This window comes from Delphinapterus leucas, chromosome 11, assembly GCF_059928025.1.
Source record: "Delphinapterus leucas isolate spDelLeu-1000000601 "Yukka" chromosome 11, BTC_Dleu_Yukka2, whole genome shotgun sequence".
NCBI lineage: Eukaryota > Metazoa > Chordata > Mammalia > Artiodactyla > Monodontidae > Delphinapterus > Delphinapterus leucas.
Genome location: NC_143139.1, coordinates 43,603,758 through 43,614,876, shown reverse-complemented (window position 1 = coordinate 43,614,876; position 11,119 = coordinate 43,603,758). Strand labels below are relative to the sequence as shown.

Here is an 11,119-nt window from a genome sequence, read left to right as displayed (position 1 = left end):
GGAGGGAAGAAGGACAGAGGGAAGCTATGCTCCAGGGACTCCGGACAACCGATTAGCTGGAGGAGATGGCCCTGCCTGCCTGCCCAGTCCTGCTTGCTCAGCTGCTCAGCATCGGCCCTGCCCCCGAGAGAAGAGTGGTTCTTCTCTAGGGTCCCTGCCAATCTCATGGGCTCTGGCAAAGGAGCCAAGAAGGGCTCAGATGTGTCCTGCATCCCAAAGCCCACAGGCACCACTGGGCAGCTCCACAGCCCACGTCCAGGAAGCCAGAAGAGGCGTCTCCCTACCCCTGAAATCCTCCATCCCTACAGCTTTTACACCCTATGTTTCCCCCCCTCAGCCACCCATATCCTCTCCTCCCTCCTCAGAAGAAGGAGGGACAAGCTATAATTAGAAAAATCTTCTGACTGAAAGTCAAAAAGGTTAATTTTGTCACTAGCTGTGTGGGCAATATCTTCCTCTATAAAATAAGACAAATGGCATCTGCTCTTTATTGCCCACCATGCTGGGAGGAAAATGCATATTAAGAAGCTGTTTATATCAGTTACTGAGACAATGACAAGGGTTGCTCTTGGTGTGGCCATGGCAATGAGTGGAGCAGAAGTGATACAGGTTTCAGAATCAGACAGACCAGGGATGAAATCCTGGCCTTATACGGAGGCTGCTGGAACTCATTTTCTTCATCTGTACGTTAGGAATAATAATGCCTGCCTTGAAGGGTTCCTTGCTGTGAGATTTAAGTGAGTGGCTGCATTGTGAAACATCTAGAAGAGAGATAGGTGGATAGTGAGAGCTTAAGAAATGTTTGTCCTCTCCCAGATTCTAATGGCCCCCAAATCCAACCCAGAGCTGTAGGCTCCTGCAGTTACCACTGTGCTGGTTGTGTCTTACACAGGGGTGTCTGCCCAAGCGAGCAAATACAACCAAGGTGGGTGCTCTGAGATCGGGCAGCATTGACCTGGAAGAGGGTATTTTTTCCCCCTCTAATCTATCAGGGTTGTCATGTGCTAGACTCAAGGTTAAAAGATTTCTTGAAGCAGGTTAGAACTCCAATACCAGAGTTCTAGGCAGAAGAAGGTCAATATACAGGAGTTAAAGATAGTAAAATCACTCTCTCTCTCACACACACACACACACACACACACACCACACACAAACACATAATGCACAGACACAGCTTCCAGAATGATATTTCTAAACATGGTTCTAATTATATCCTACCCTACTCCATATATTTTTGGTATATTTTTGACTCTCCACCATTAAGAAAATATAATACTGAAACCAGTAAGTGAAAGTTTGATAAGGAATAGGATGTTTACTTACTTTCAAAATATTTAAAAGCACTTATTAATTAAATAGGAAAATTATAACTTTACAATAAAAGACAAAACAAAAGGAGAATACTGCCTTGTGTTACCAACAATGGGAAAATTTATGCCATGGGCTTCCCGATGTGATGCACTGAGAAGGATGTTACATCACTTACATCATCCTGACCCATGAAAGTTGTCTAACCCAGGTTAATCACATGCAACTGCAAAAAAACCAACTTGGGGGACGCTCTACAGGATAGAAGAACTATACTCCTCCCAAATGTCAAGGTCATGAGAGACAAATGGAAGTTGAAGAGCAGTTCCGGACAAAAGGAGATGAAAGAGACGTGAAATCTGTGTGCCGTTGTGTGATCCTGCACATTATAGGGGAAGAAATGAAATTTGAATAAGATCTATATTAGATAATAGTATTGTATCACTGTCAAATTTCCTGATCTTGATCATTGTACTAGGCGTGTAAAAATCAGTAGCTTTGCTTTTAGGTAAAGGGTAAAGGGGCATAACATCTGCAAATTATTCTCACATGGTTCAGAAAAAAAAAAAGAGACTGTGATAAAGAAAAATATGTCAGTCAGGGTGACAGATGTCCTGGAGTTCTCTTTATTCTTCTTACAATTCTTCCATAAATTCGAAATTATTACAAAAGAAAAATTTACAAAATACAACAAAGTTCAGACCCTGAACCATGACATCCAAGGATTTCTTAGATCTAGCCTCAAACTATCTTAACAATCTTACGTTCCTCTCGTTCTTCGTCATACAACTCACCTTGCACTGCTTGAGTTTTCCCAAACATAACCTGTATTTTCCACCTTGGTACTTAATGCTCGCTCAGATCTGCCAGCATAACCTTCATTTTTTTCCTCAACCTTTTGAAATCCTATTGAACTTTTTGACCCGAATAAAAATCTACCCAATCTGAAGAAGAAACCCTCATTTGCCCACTTTAGCCCCTAAATCCAGCCAGTCTCCCGGGTTAATTCATCATTTTGGGTTAGGTCAACCTTCTGAGCTGTGGGCTGGTTGCTGATGCCACCTAGTAAGTAACCACAGCCGGAACTCAGAGAATTGGTATAGGCTGCCACCTGGTGGTCTTTAGGGAAAAATTATTTGAAGAATTAATCTGTGAGTACAGAGGTTTGCGGGAAGGGAAACGTCAGGACACACAGATTCTGCTTAAAGCCTCATTTAATTCATCTGTGGGTTATCAAATCCACTCTACAGAAGTGGATTTTGAAGGCTAGAGTTAATAGACATTCATTGTTTTTCCCAGATTGACTCAACAAATGGTAACTAGTATTATTAGAAACAGAAACTATTATACTGGAAAGAACCTTAAAGACCATTTATTTGTATCTGATCATTTTGTAGTGAAGAATCCTGAAATCCAGCAGAGATTCAGAGCAAAGCCTAAAGGACAGGCTTTTGGACTCCTCACTCTTTTAGCAAATGTAGGTCAAAAGAAACAAGTTCATCCTGAGTGCAGCAAAAATGATAGTATGTGATTGTAGAACACTTTGGTTTAAATCTCATTCACACTCACCCTCTCATTTACTCCTACCTTCTAAGGTGGGCCTTGCCAGCTGCTAGGTCTGAGCTGGTAAGGGCAGGAGGGGCTCCAGAGGAGGGAACTGCTCCTCCAGGGAAGGAGGAGGGCAGTTGTGACGGGACCAGGTGCCTGCGAAAGATGAGATGTTTCCTGTAAGAGGTCGGTTAGAGCAACTTGCCTTTCAAAACTGGGGAGGTTACGCTCCAGTTTTACTTTCTCTTGTGTGTGAATCACTTCCTTTCAGATTCTCTCTGTGCTTCTCCCTGGTTCGGCTTCTCTTCTTTCTTCTCCTCACTTCTTCCTCTTTCTTTCTCTCTAACCCTAACAAAGAGAACTCTCCTTGGAGCCGAGACTCCTGCCCAGACCAAGGGCTGGGCTGGATGCTACACGATCTCCCTCTCTGCAGCAGTCCCTCTGATCAGAGGTTGACGGTTGTCCCACTTCCTCTGATTAACTGACACAACGCGGATGAAGCATTTTGACATCTTTCCAGCAATCCTGGTGTGTTGTTCTACCCCCATCACTGATGCTGCCCCACACCCTCCCGTGCCTGCCTGTCCACTCCGCCCACCGGGTCTCTGGTCCACTGTGTCTGGGGAGAGCAGTCTCGCTTTGGAGGAATGGCCTCAGGGCTTCAGAGCTTCCCTTCTGTAGAGATGAGCGAAGGACGTAGGCTTAGAAAAGAGTCCCCCGCTTCCTCCAATCTGTTTAACTCTTGCCCCGTCCTCACTGGAACCCAAGTTCTTGTGTTCTGCCTCTAAACCCTAACCCCACACTCAAACCCTACATATTTTCCCTTATACTAAATCTACAGCAGCCTCCAAATTCTACCTGCTGTGTGGCTTTTCATGCCTATCCTTTAAAGGTTTTAGAGTGCTGGACCTAAAGACCCCAGCTTAAAACGTTTCCCAAATCCGTGAGGTCACTCGCCTGCTGGCACTTCCTCCATAGTTTCTCGAAGGTTCAACCCACTTTAAATGCTCTTTCACCCAAACATTTTGATTGCATTTCAGTCATCCCCCTTGTTCTTTTCCTACCACCAGTTTTACCATTGCTGTAAGTGTTGACTTTGTACCAGGTTCCTGGTAGAGAGAGGAACCCTCCTAGAAGCCCTCTTTTCTTCTAGGTAGGGAGACCAAGCTGAAAATTATTCCACATTTCTCATTCCTTAAGTCCACAGGGCCCCCAAAGTCCTCTGACTCCCATCCTGTGAAATCCCCAGATCCCTTCTCCTCCACTCACATCCGTGGACCCCAGGCTCTGTCCTCCTCAAAGGGGTTATAAAACACTGAGCTCACTACGTGAATCACACTTGAGACCCCAGTGAGACCTTTAAATTAAACAACGTGCTTCTAAATTAAACAGGCTTGATCAGACGAAAGCTAGGACATAGGCTTACCAGATAGTCAAACAATCTGTATTCAAATCATCTGAGTATGACAAAAGACAGGAACGTCATTATTTAATCTAGAGAAGGCAGAACTGAAATGGATGTAGTGGAGGACAACTTCCCCATAAGTAATTTTCTTGGCACGTTCCTCCAAAAATACAATACAAAACAAAAAGACTAAGACATTTGGGAAATAGAAACTCCTAAGAGAGTCACAATTCATATCAGCTTATTAAAAGCTTCGAGAAGTTGTACCTTAAAGAATCAGGTTTTTCTCTTGTTAACCATGTATTTTCCCAAATTATTTGATCACACAAGAGAGTAAGCCCTCTAGGAGATAGCATTTCATATTGTCTCTCTTTGTATCCCCCTGGATCTAGCTTATCTCTGGAACTTAGAAGGTACCCAATTAAATACAATTTAAATAGAATTATCATTTCAGATCTCTACAGGAACACCTTCTGCAGAGGGCTGTGACATATTGCTCTTTAGTTCTGCTGGACTTCCAACTAGGGAAGAGATAGCAAAACAGAACTAAGAACTTTCCTGCAATTAAGTTGAGTGATTCAGGGGATGGGTGTGATAGAAAAGTTAGCAAATCCCATTTCTTGGACTCCTGTACTCACAGAGCACAGAAGCAGAGAAAAGGACAAGATGATCTCGGAGGACATTTTCTGGTGTGGAGACAGTTCAGAAAACTTTCAACTCCTTGACGAGTTGAACCCTCACCTTCTCCCCTAGGGTTCCATCCATGCCCACTCCCCACTTTTGAGCCTTTGGCACAGGAAGGAGACAAACTCACTCAAACTCCCACATTGGTAATTTGAAGAGACAGACTCAGTAGAAAATGGCTGTTTGCAAACCCGAGGGTGTGTGAAAAAGAGAAAGCTGAGAACTGAGATGGAAGCATGTCGCTTGCATCTGGGCCTGGGCAGGGAGGCCCAGCTGCTCGGCCCAGAGCAGCGTCTGTGAACAGCAGCTTCTCCATCCTGGGACAGCCTCGCCGGGCAGCTGTCCTGGCTCTGCCCCAGGTCTGGCTGGCAGCCTGCCAACTAGCTCTCAGTTCTATAGCTTCAGAACTCATGCCCAGCCCCAGCTCATCTGTTTGATGACACCTCAGTGCTTACTTATCAGTGTTATCAGGTTACATGTCTGGAGGATAATATCACGCAAAAGCAATTTTTACTTAGCTTTGCAAAGGCCAACAGGTTTTTTTTTTTTTTTCCCTAACGCATTCTCTCTCATCTTCCTAGTGCTTTCTTACCAAAGATCCGTCACTTAATATTTTCGTTTTCTGTAATAAACCACACATGGGTACATGAAAGAAGAGAAAAACAGTGTATGTACATATTATAGGTTTCTAGACCCAAGAGAATCTTAGAAAATATTCCTCTATTTGTCAGAAGAGGAAACTGATAGCCAGGGAAGATAAGTAACTGTCATATAGCTAGTGTTAAAGCCAGATGGCTTTTTTACTCCCAGTTCAGTGTTTTTACTAGATTTCATAAAGCACGGAGGGAGGCCACCCTAAAATGACAATCTGGCCATGTGATAAAGTGTTGAACTGGTGAATCGCATGGGCAGCAGAGAGCTAACTCAACATCTCAGATGGTTTAAGGGTTTTTATTTTTAACCAAGAAAAAAAAAATGAACAAAATCTCCTAAAAACCTCCTGAAATCCTGAACTGCATCTAGCAGAAAAAGGACAATTGGTCAAAGTTTCAGGAAGCCTGTGGAATATATGATCAGAGAACTTTACAGTGTCAACTGAGGCTCTTAACGTTATTAAAGGACAGAGGAAGAGTAGCTGAGAGAGAAACACTCTACAACTGAGGAAGAAGACAAACATAGAAGAATATTCTGGCCTTCTTTATCCTCCTGGGAATCATATAGCCTTCATCCTAATCTTTCAGCAACAGCTTATAAAGAAGCAAACATTTCTTTAACAAACAAAATCTCTAGAAATTTCCTTGTGAAATGGATTCTTTAATCAGTAAGGTCACTTTGATGGATACAGGGATATAGCATTTCAATTTATAGATAAATTGAAAACGTTGTATTCAAGAGCCTTAAGAAAATAGCTGCAATTTGTTGAGCATTTGCCGTGAGTTAAGTCCTGGACTATATACTCTACATTCCTTTTTTCCTGTAGCTTTGCAAGCAGTCCTTTAAGATTATCTTCATTTTGCAGATAGGAAGTTAAGGCCTGGAGGTGTTAATTAATGTGTCCAGGACTACAGAGTCACCTAGCACCAGGGTGTGACTCCAGAACCAAATCTCCTAACCATGAAACCGCCCATGTTTATCAGAATGTTGGCATTATGGCTGGGACAGTCATTCCTGTTGCTGAAGAGTCCTGTGGCTTTGGAGACGTTCAGCATCTTTGGTCCTCAGGCACTAAATACCAGGAGCAGCTTCCTATCACGCTAAAAATTAAAATGCGCTATAGAGGTGGTACTTTCCCTGTCTCCAGCATGTTGAAAATAACTGTCAAGGAAATTAATGAATTTCAGAAACTTAAGGTTAAAAATAATTTTAAGAGTTCCATTAGTTAGTTTTTGTAGTTAATTTGTACAGAAAAAAATAATGTTAAAGAGACCAAGGGAGTGCTAGCATTGGCTTTTTAATTTGTTGATTTTGAGTTGATTCTCAGGAAAGCATATGTTTAGCACCTACTATGTACTGGGAAAATATGTTAGACATTTTTATCCCTACATATAAATGAATGTATTGTGTGTGTCTCTGTGTATTAGAGAGAGAGAGACATCAAGAATTATTATTTTAATACTACTTATCTTTGAAGAAAGTAATGTTTAGAGAACAATTTGCTGAGCAGAAATTTTATTTAGGCTTCTCCACGATACTATATATTGTGAGTATCCAATGAAGTTGTCCTGTTGGCAATTGGAAATGGAATTTGGGGACGTGGTAAAAAGAGATCCAGCTGTAGTTATAGCCATAAATTTTTTGGGAAAAAAAGAATGAATATGCGAAAGTCAGTCACAGTTACTTAGCACATCAGAGGTGTGTCTTGTACAATAAATATTATGATAAATATTTATAAATAAATGACACAGGGAAGGAAACAGAATTAGGACCAGGAAAGAAAGATAGGAAATAACTTGAATGGTGCAACATCAAAGAAGAAAAAAATATTAGGAAATATTGGAGAGATAAGGAGAGGTATTGTCAAGGATGCTGAATGCTGGTCAGAGGTGAAAGTGATAGAGGAATGGGAAAAAATTCTAGAGTCTAGTAAGTCTTCTTGGAACTGAAAGCCAATAAATTGAAGACATCTCCAGGATGTGACAGATTTTGGAAAACCTTCGGAAAGCCATCATTTATTTACAAAAAGAAATACTTTGAATTGGTTTGAGCATGAAAACAAAACATTAAGAAGTCAAGGGCTTTCCTGGTGGCACAGTGGTTGAGAATCTGCCTGCCAATGCAGAGGACGCGGGTTCGAGCCCTGGTCTGGGAGGGTCCCACATGCCGCGGAGCGACTAGGCCCGTGAGCCACACTACTGAGCCTGCGCGTCTGGAGCCTGTGCTCCGCAACAAGAGAGGCCGCGACAGTGAGAGGCCTGCGCACCATGATGAGATGAAGAGTGGCCCCTGCTCGCCACAACTAGAGAAAGCCCTTGCACAGCAACGAAGACCCAACACAGCCAAAAATAAATAAATAAAATTTAAAAAGAAAAGAAACTTGCTTAAAAAAAAAAAAAAAGAAGTCAACACAGAGAGACAGTTGCTTACAGTGGTGCAGTATTTGAAAACAAGCTTCTGGGGAATTTACCAGAGTGTGAAAGAGTTACGAAAACAGATCCACTCTGGCTTAGATCCCTCTCAAGTGTGTGATGGGGCTGTAGGCATCTTCTCTGAGATAAATGTGAGATAATTTTCGGGAGAGAGCCGTACCATTTTTAGACACCTCTCCTCCTGGAGACAGAAGCTTTATGTGAGGCAGTGGGGTTATTTGAGGCAGTTATATGGTTAGAAGACTTTCCTATACACACATCCTTAAATGAGCTGTACCTTCCCCTTAGCAGGAAAAGATCTCCTGTTGTCTTGCAAAGACCACAGCAGCTCTGTGATGGGACGGGCTCCCTAGTGGTGAGCTCTGGGGACCGCAGATATTTTCTTCTACAGTCAGTCTGCAGAGCTAAAGAGCAGAGGATGTGGCCAGGATAGGAGGAGGGGACTGTACATATGTGAGTGTACGTATGTGTGTGTTTTCTCATTTCCGCTTCCCCTTTCAAGCTGGCGACAGCATTTTAATGAAGACAGAGAGAAAGATACAATATGCAATATGATACCTTCTCCCTTTCCTCACCTCCATCCCAGCCGGGAAGGGCTGTGCCCAGCTCTGAGAACTGCTTTGCCTCAAACTCAGCTCTTTACCAGCGAACAGGTGAGTACAACTTCCACCTCAATTTTAAGACTGTACTGATTTAGGATGGTGCTGGGAGATAGGAGGAAACAAGTCAGAGAAAAATCAGGCTGCGAAAAAAATGGAAATGTCAGGAGAAAAGCTCCCACATCCCTGACTTCCATCTTAAAAAATACATCACTGCGCCTCTTGGAACAAGGTCTCTTTATTTTTTTTTTTTCCTTCCTATTATCAGAGAGGTACTCTCGCTAGGGTCACAGAACATGGGTTCCTTCGACGGCCTGAATTAATATTTAGGAATTTTTCATCTTTCTCACCTGAGAAGTTCCTCTCTGTGTCTTGCTGTCCTCACTTTTGCTGCGTTTCAATTTGATTCTAACTTGGAAAAGTTCTCAAGGAGAAATGTTTCTTAGCTTCATCTGGGTCCCATTCTAGCATCCATAACTCTGACTTTCGGGAATACCTAGCCAGAATGAATTTTGCTTTTTGCAGGTATGACCACTTTCTTCAAAAGCTGTAGAAGAAAGTTGTTGAGGAGATAACTATAGCAACGTATACTAGGGTGAAAGGGGAGGGAGAATTTATACAACTGGACGACACCGGGCCAAATTTACTGGAAGGCTCAAGGTCAGTAACCACCTGTCAGGTTTAGTGTTCAAGCCGTACATCTCAGAGATGGATCGATGAATATATTGACCACTTAATGACCTGTCTAATCCTGAGGAGGGATGGGGTCTGCTCCTCCAACACACCTGGTCTCAGTGGTAGCCAGGCTGAGCATGTCACCACCTGCATGAGTTTGGGGGAAGGTAGAGGAGTGGAAAGATCCTCTACGCTGGGGTTTTCCCGTGCCCTACTTGCTACTGAACCCACCAGTGGGTGGAGGAGCAGAGGTGTGTCCCCAGTGTAGAACAAGGACACGATGAAAGAGCCCCCCAGAATTGATAAGACCCCAAGTGTTTGGAAGAGATCCCCAGTGACTCTGTCTACCACAAATAGCCCTAAATAGAGAGGCAAGGGAACTTTCTAGACAGTACACAGCAGTGCCCAGGATAGGAGGTTGGAGGTTGCAGACTTTCGACCTGTGTGTCCAATCTTGAGTTTAGGCTTGAGTGATTAGAGCTAAAGATCTGGTCTAATTTTCATGTAACTTGAAACATTATTAGGAATAAAGTAAGATAGGTTTATTATCTATCTCTACTGAGACTATCAGAGATAACAAGCTAAAGCTATCACAAGAGAGATAGAAAGAGATCTTACAAATGATTTTTTCTTCATGTGCATCCCAAGGAAACTCTTTACAACCATACCAAAGACACTTTCTCATAACTCCTTTGCTCTCCTGAAACTTAGATGGAGTCCTGTGATTAAGTATAATGTAGCAGCCATGGAGACCCAATACCATCATTTGGTTAATGATTCATATTCTGTTAGAAAATGGAGAGGAAGTTTGGTCCCAGCCCAGGTCATGATTCACACAGTAAGAGGAAATGATCAGACATCGATCTCCACTTGATAACTGCCAACTGTTCTGTTTACAGCCTAAAGGACAAGACAAAGGTGGGTATTCCAGTACCCACAGTACTGTGTGCCCGGCCCACACACGGGCCTACTGCAAAAAGGCTTAAACACAGATTTTGAGAAGAAGAAAAGAGGGTGTAGATATTGTGAAAGAAAAAGAGGGAAGAATAAACATGAGTATCTGAGGGACAGAGCTTCATTACCAAGGAAATGAGACTGAAGAATTAAAGATAGGAATTCACAGAACTAACTCAATGATCGAGAAGTCTGCTTATTCTCACTCCTGTTTCTAGACTGAACTACCTGTAAACCAGTCCAGGCAAACTGATGTCTCTTATTCTTGATGCCTTGATGATGAAAGAATCTAGTGTTTCCCAACATGGACAGCACGTGATCCCTTTTTTCCAAATGTACAACTTTAATATTTCCTGTAGGAGTTTACAAGGCTCCCATAAAACTCATCCACATCACGGAGGTAGAAGTAAGTAAGAAAGAGGAGAGAAAAAGAGGCTGTAGATGGTCTTTTTTAGGGATTTATTCAGCTAAACTTATTTGTGGGAGGGAGGAGATGAAAAGAGAGAGGAAACGAGTTACAAAAGTGAATGGGCATTTTTCTTGGTATTATTTATCAAATAGCATTCCTCTTTTCTCCTCAAATCAGTTGAACTGCTCCCTTAGACCACAAGAAGTCTCAGGATGCACAAATGCTGCACTCAGGGTAATTTTTGTTCTGATGTTCTTCCAAATGGCAGTGACATGGGAGAGGGTTAGAGATTAGCAAGACATTGCCTATCTGTGAAGGAGTGTGAGAGCCTGTTGCGGGGGTTGGGGGTATGGAGAATGGGCGGCAGTCAACCTGGCTTGAGGTGGAGTTTGTCCTTGTTGAAAACCGAGAAATTGGCTGTCCTGGGATTTCCCACAACCCCTTGCAAGAG

General features: G+C 42.7%; 1 protein-coding gene across 1 annotated transcript in view; it reads left to right on the top strand.

Moving 5' to 3' along the window:
• Positions 1-8,517: 8,517 nt before the first annotated feature.
• TESPA1 (thymocyte expressed, positive selection associated 1) overlaps positions 8,518-11,119 on the top strand; it is a 65,061-nt gene continuing 62,459 nt past the window's right edge. The window contains 4 exon segments of the mRNA XM_089920832.1: positions 8,518-8,684; positions 9,156-9,290; positions 10,017-10,665; positions 10,846-10,902. The gene's annotated coding sequence lies outside the window, so the exon portion shown is untranslated.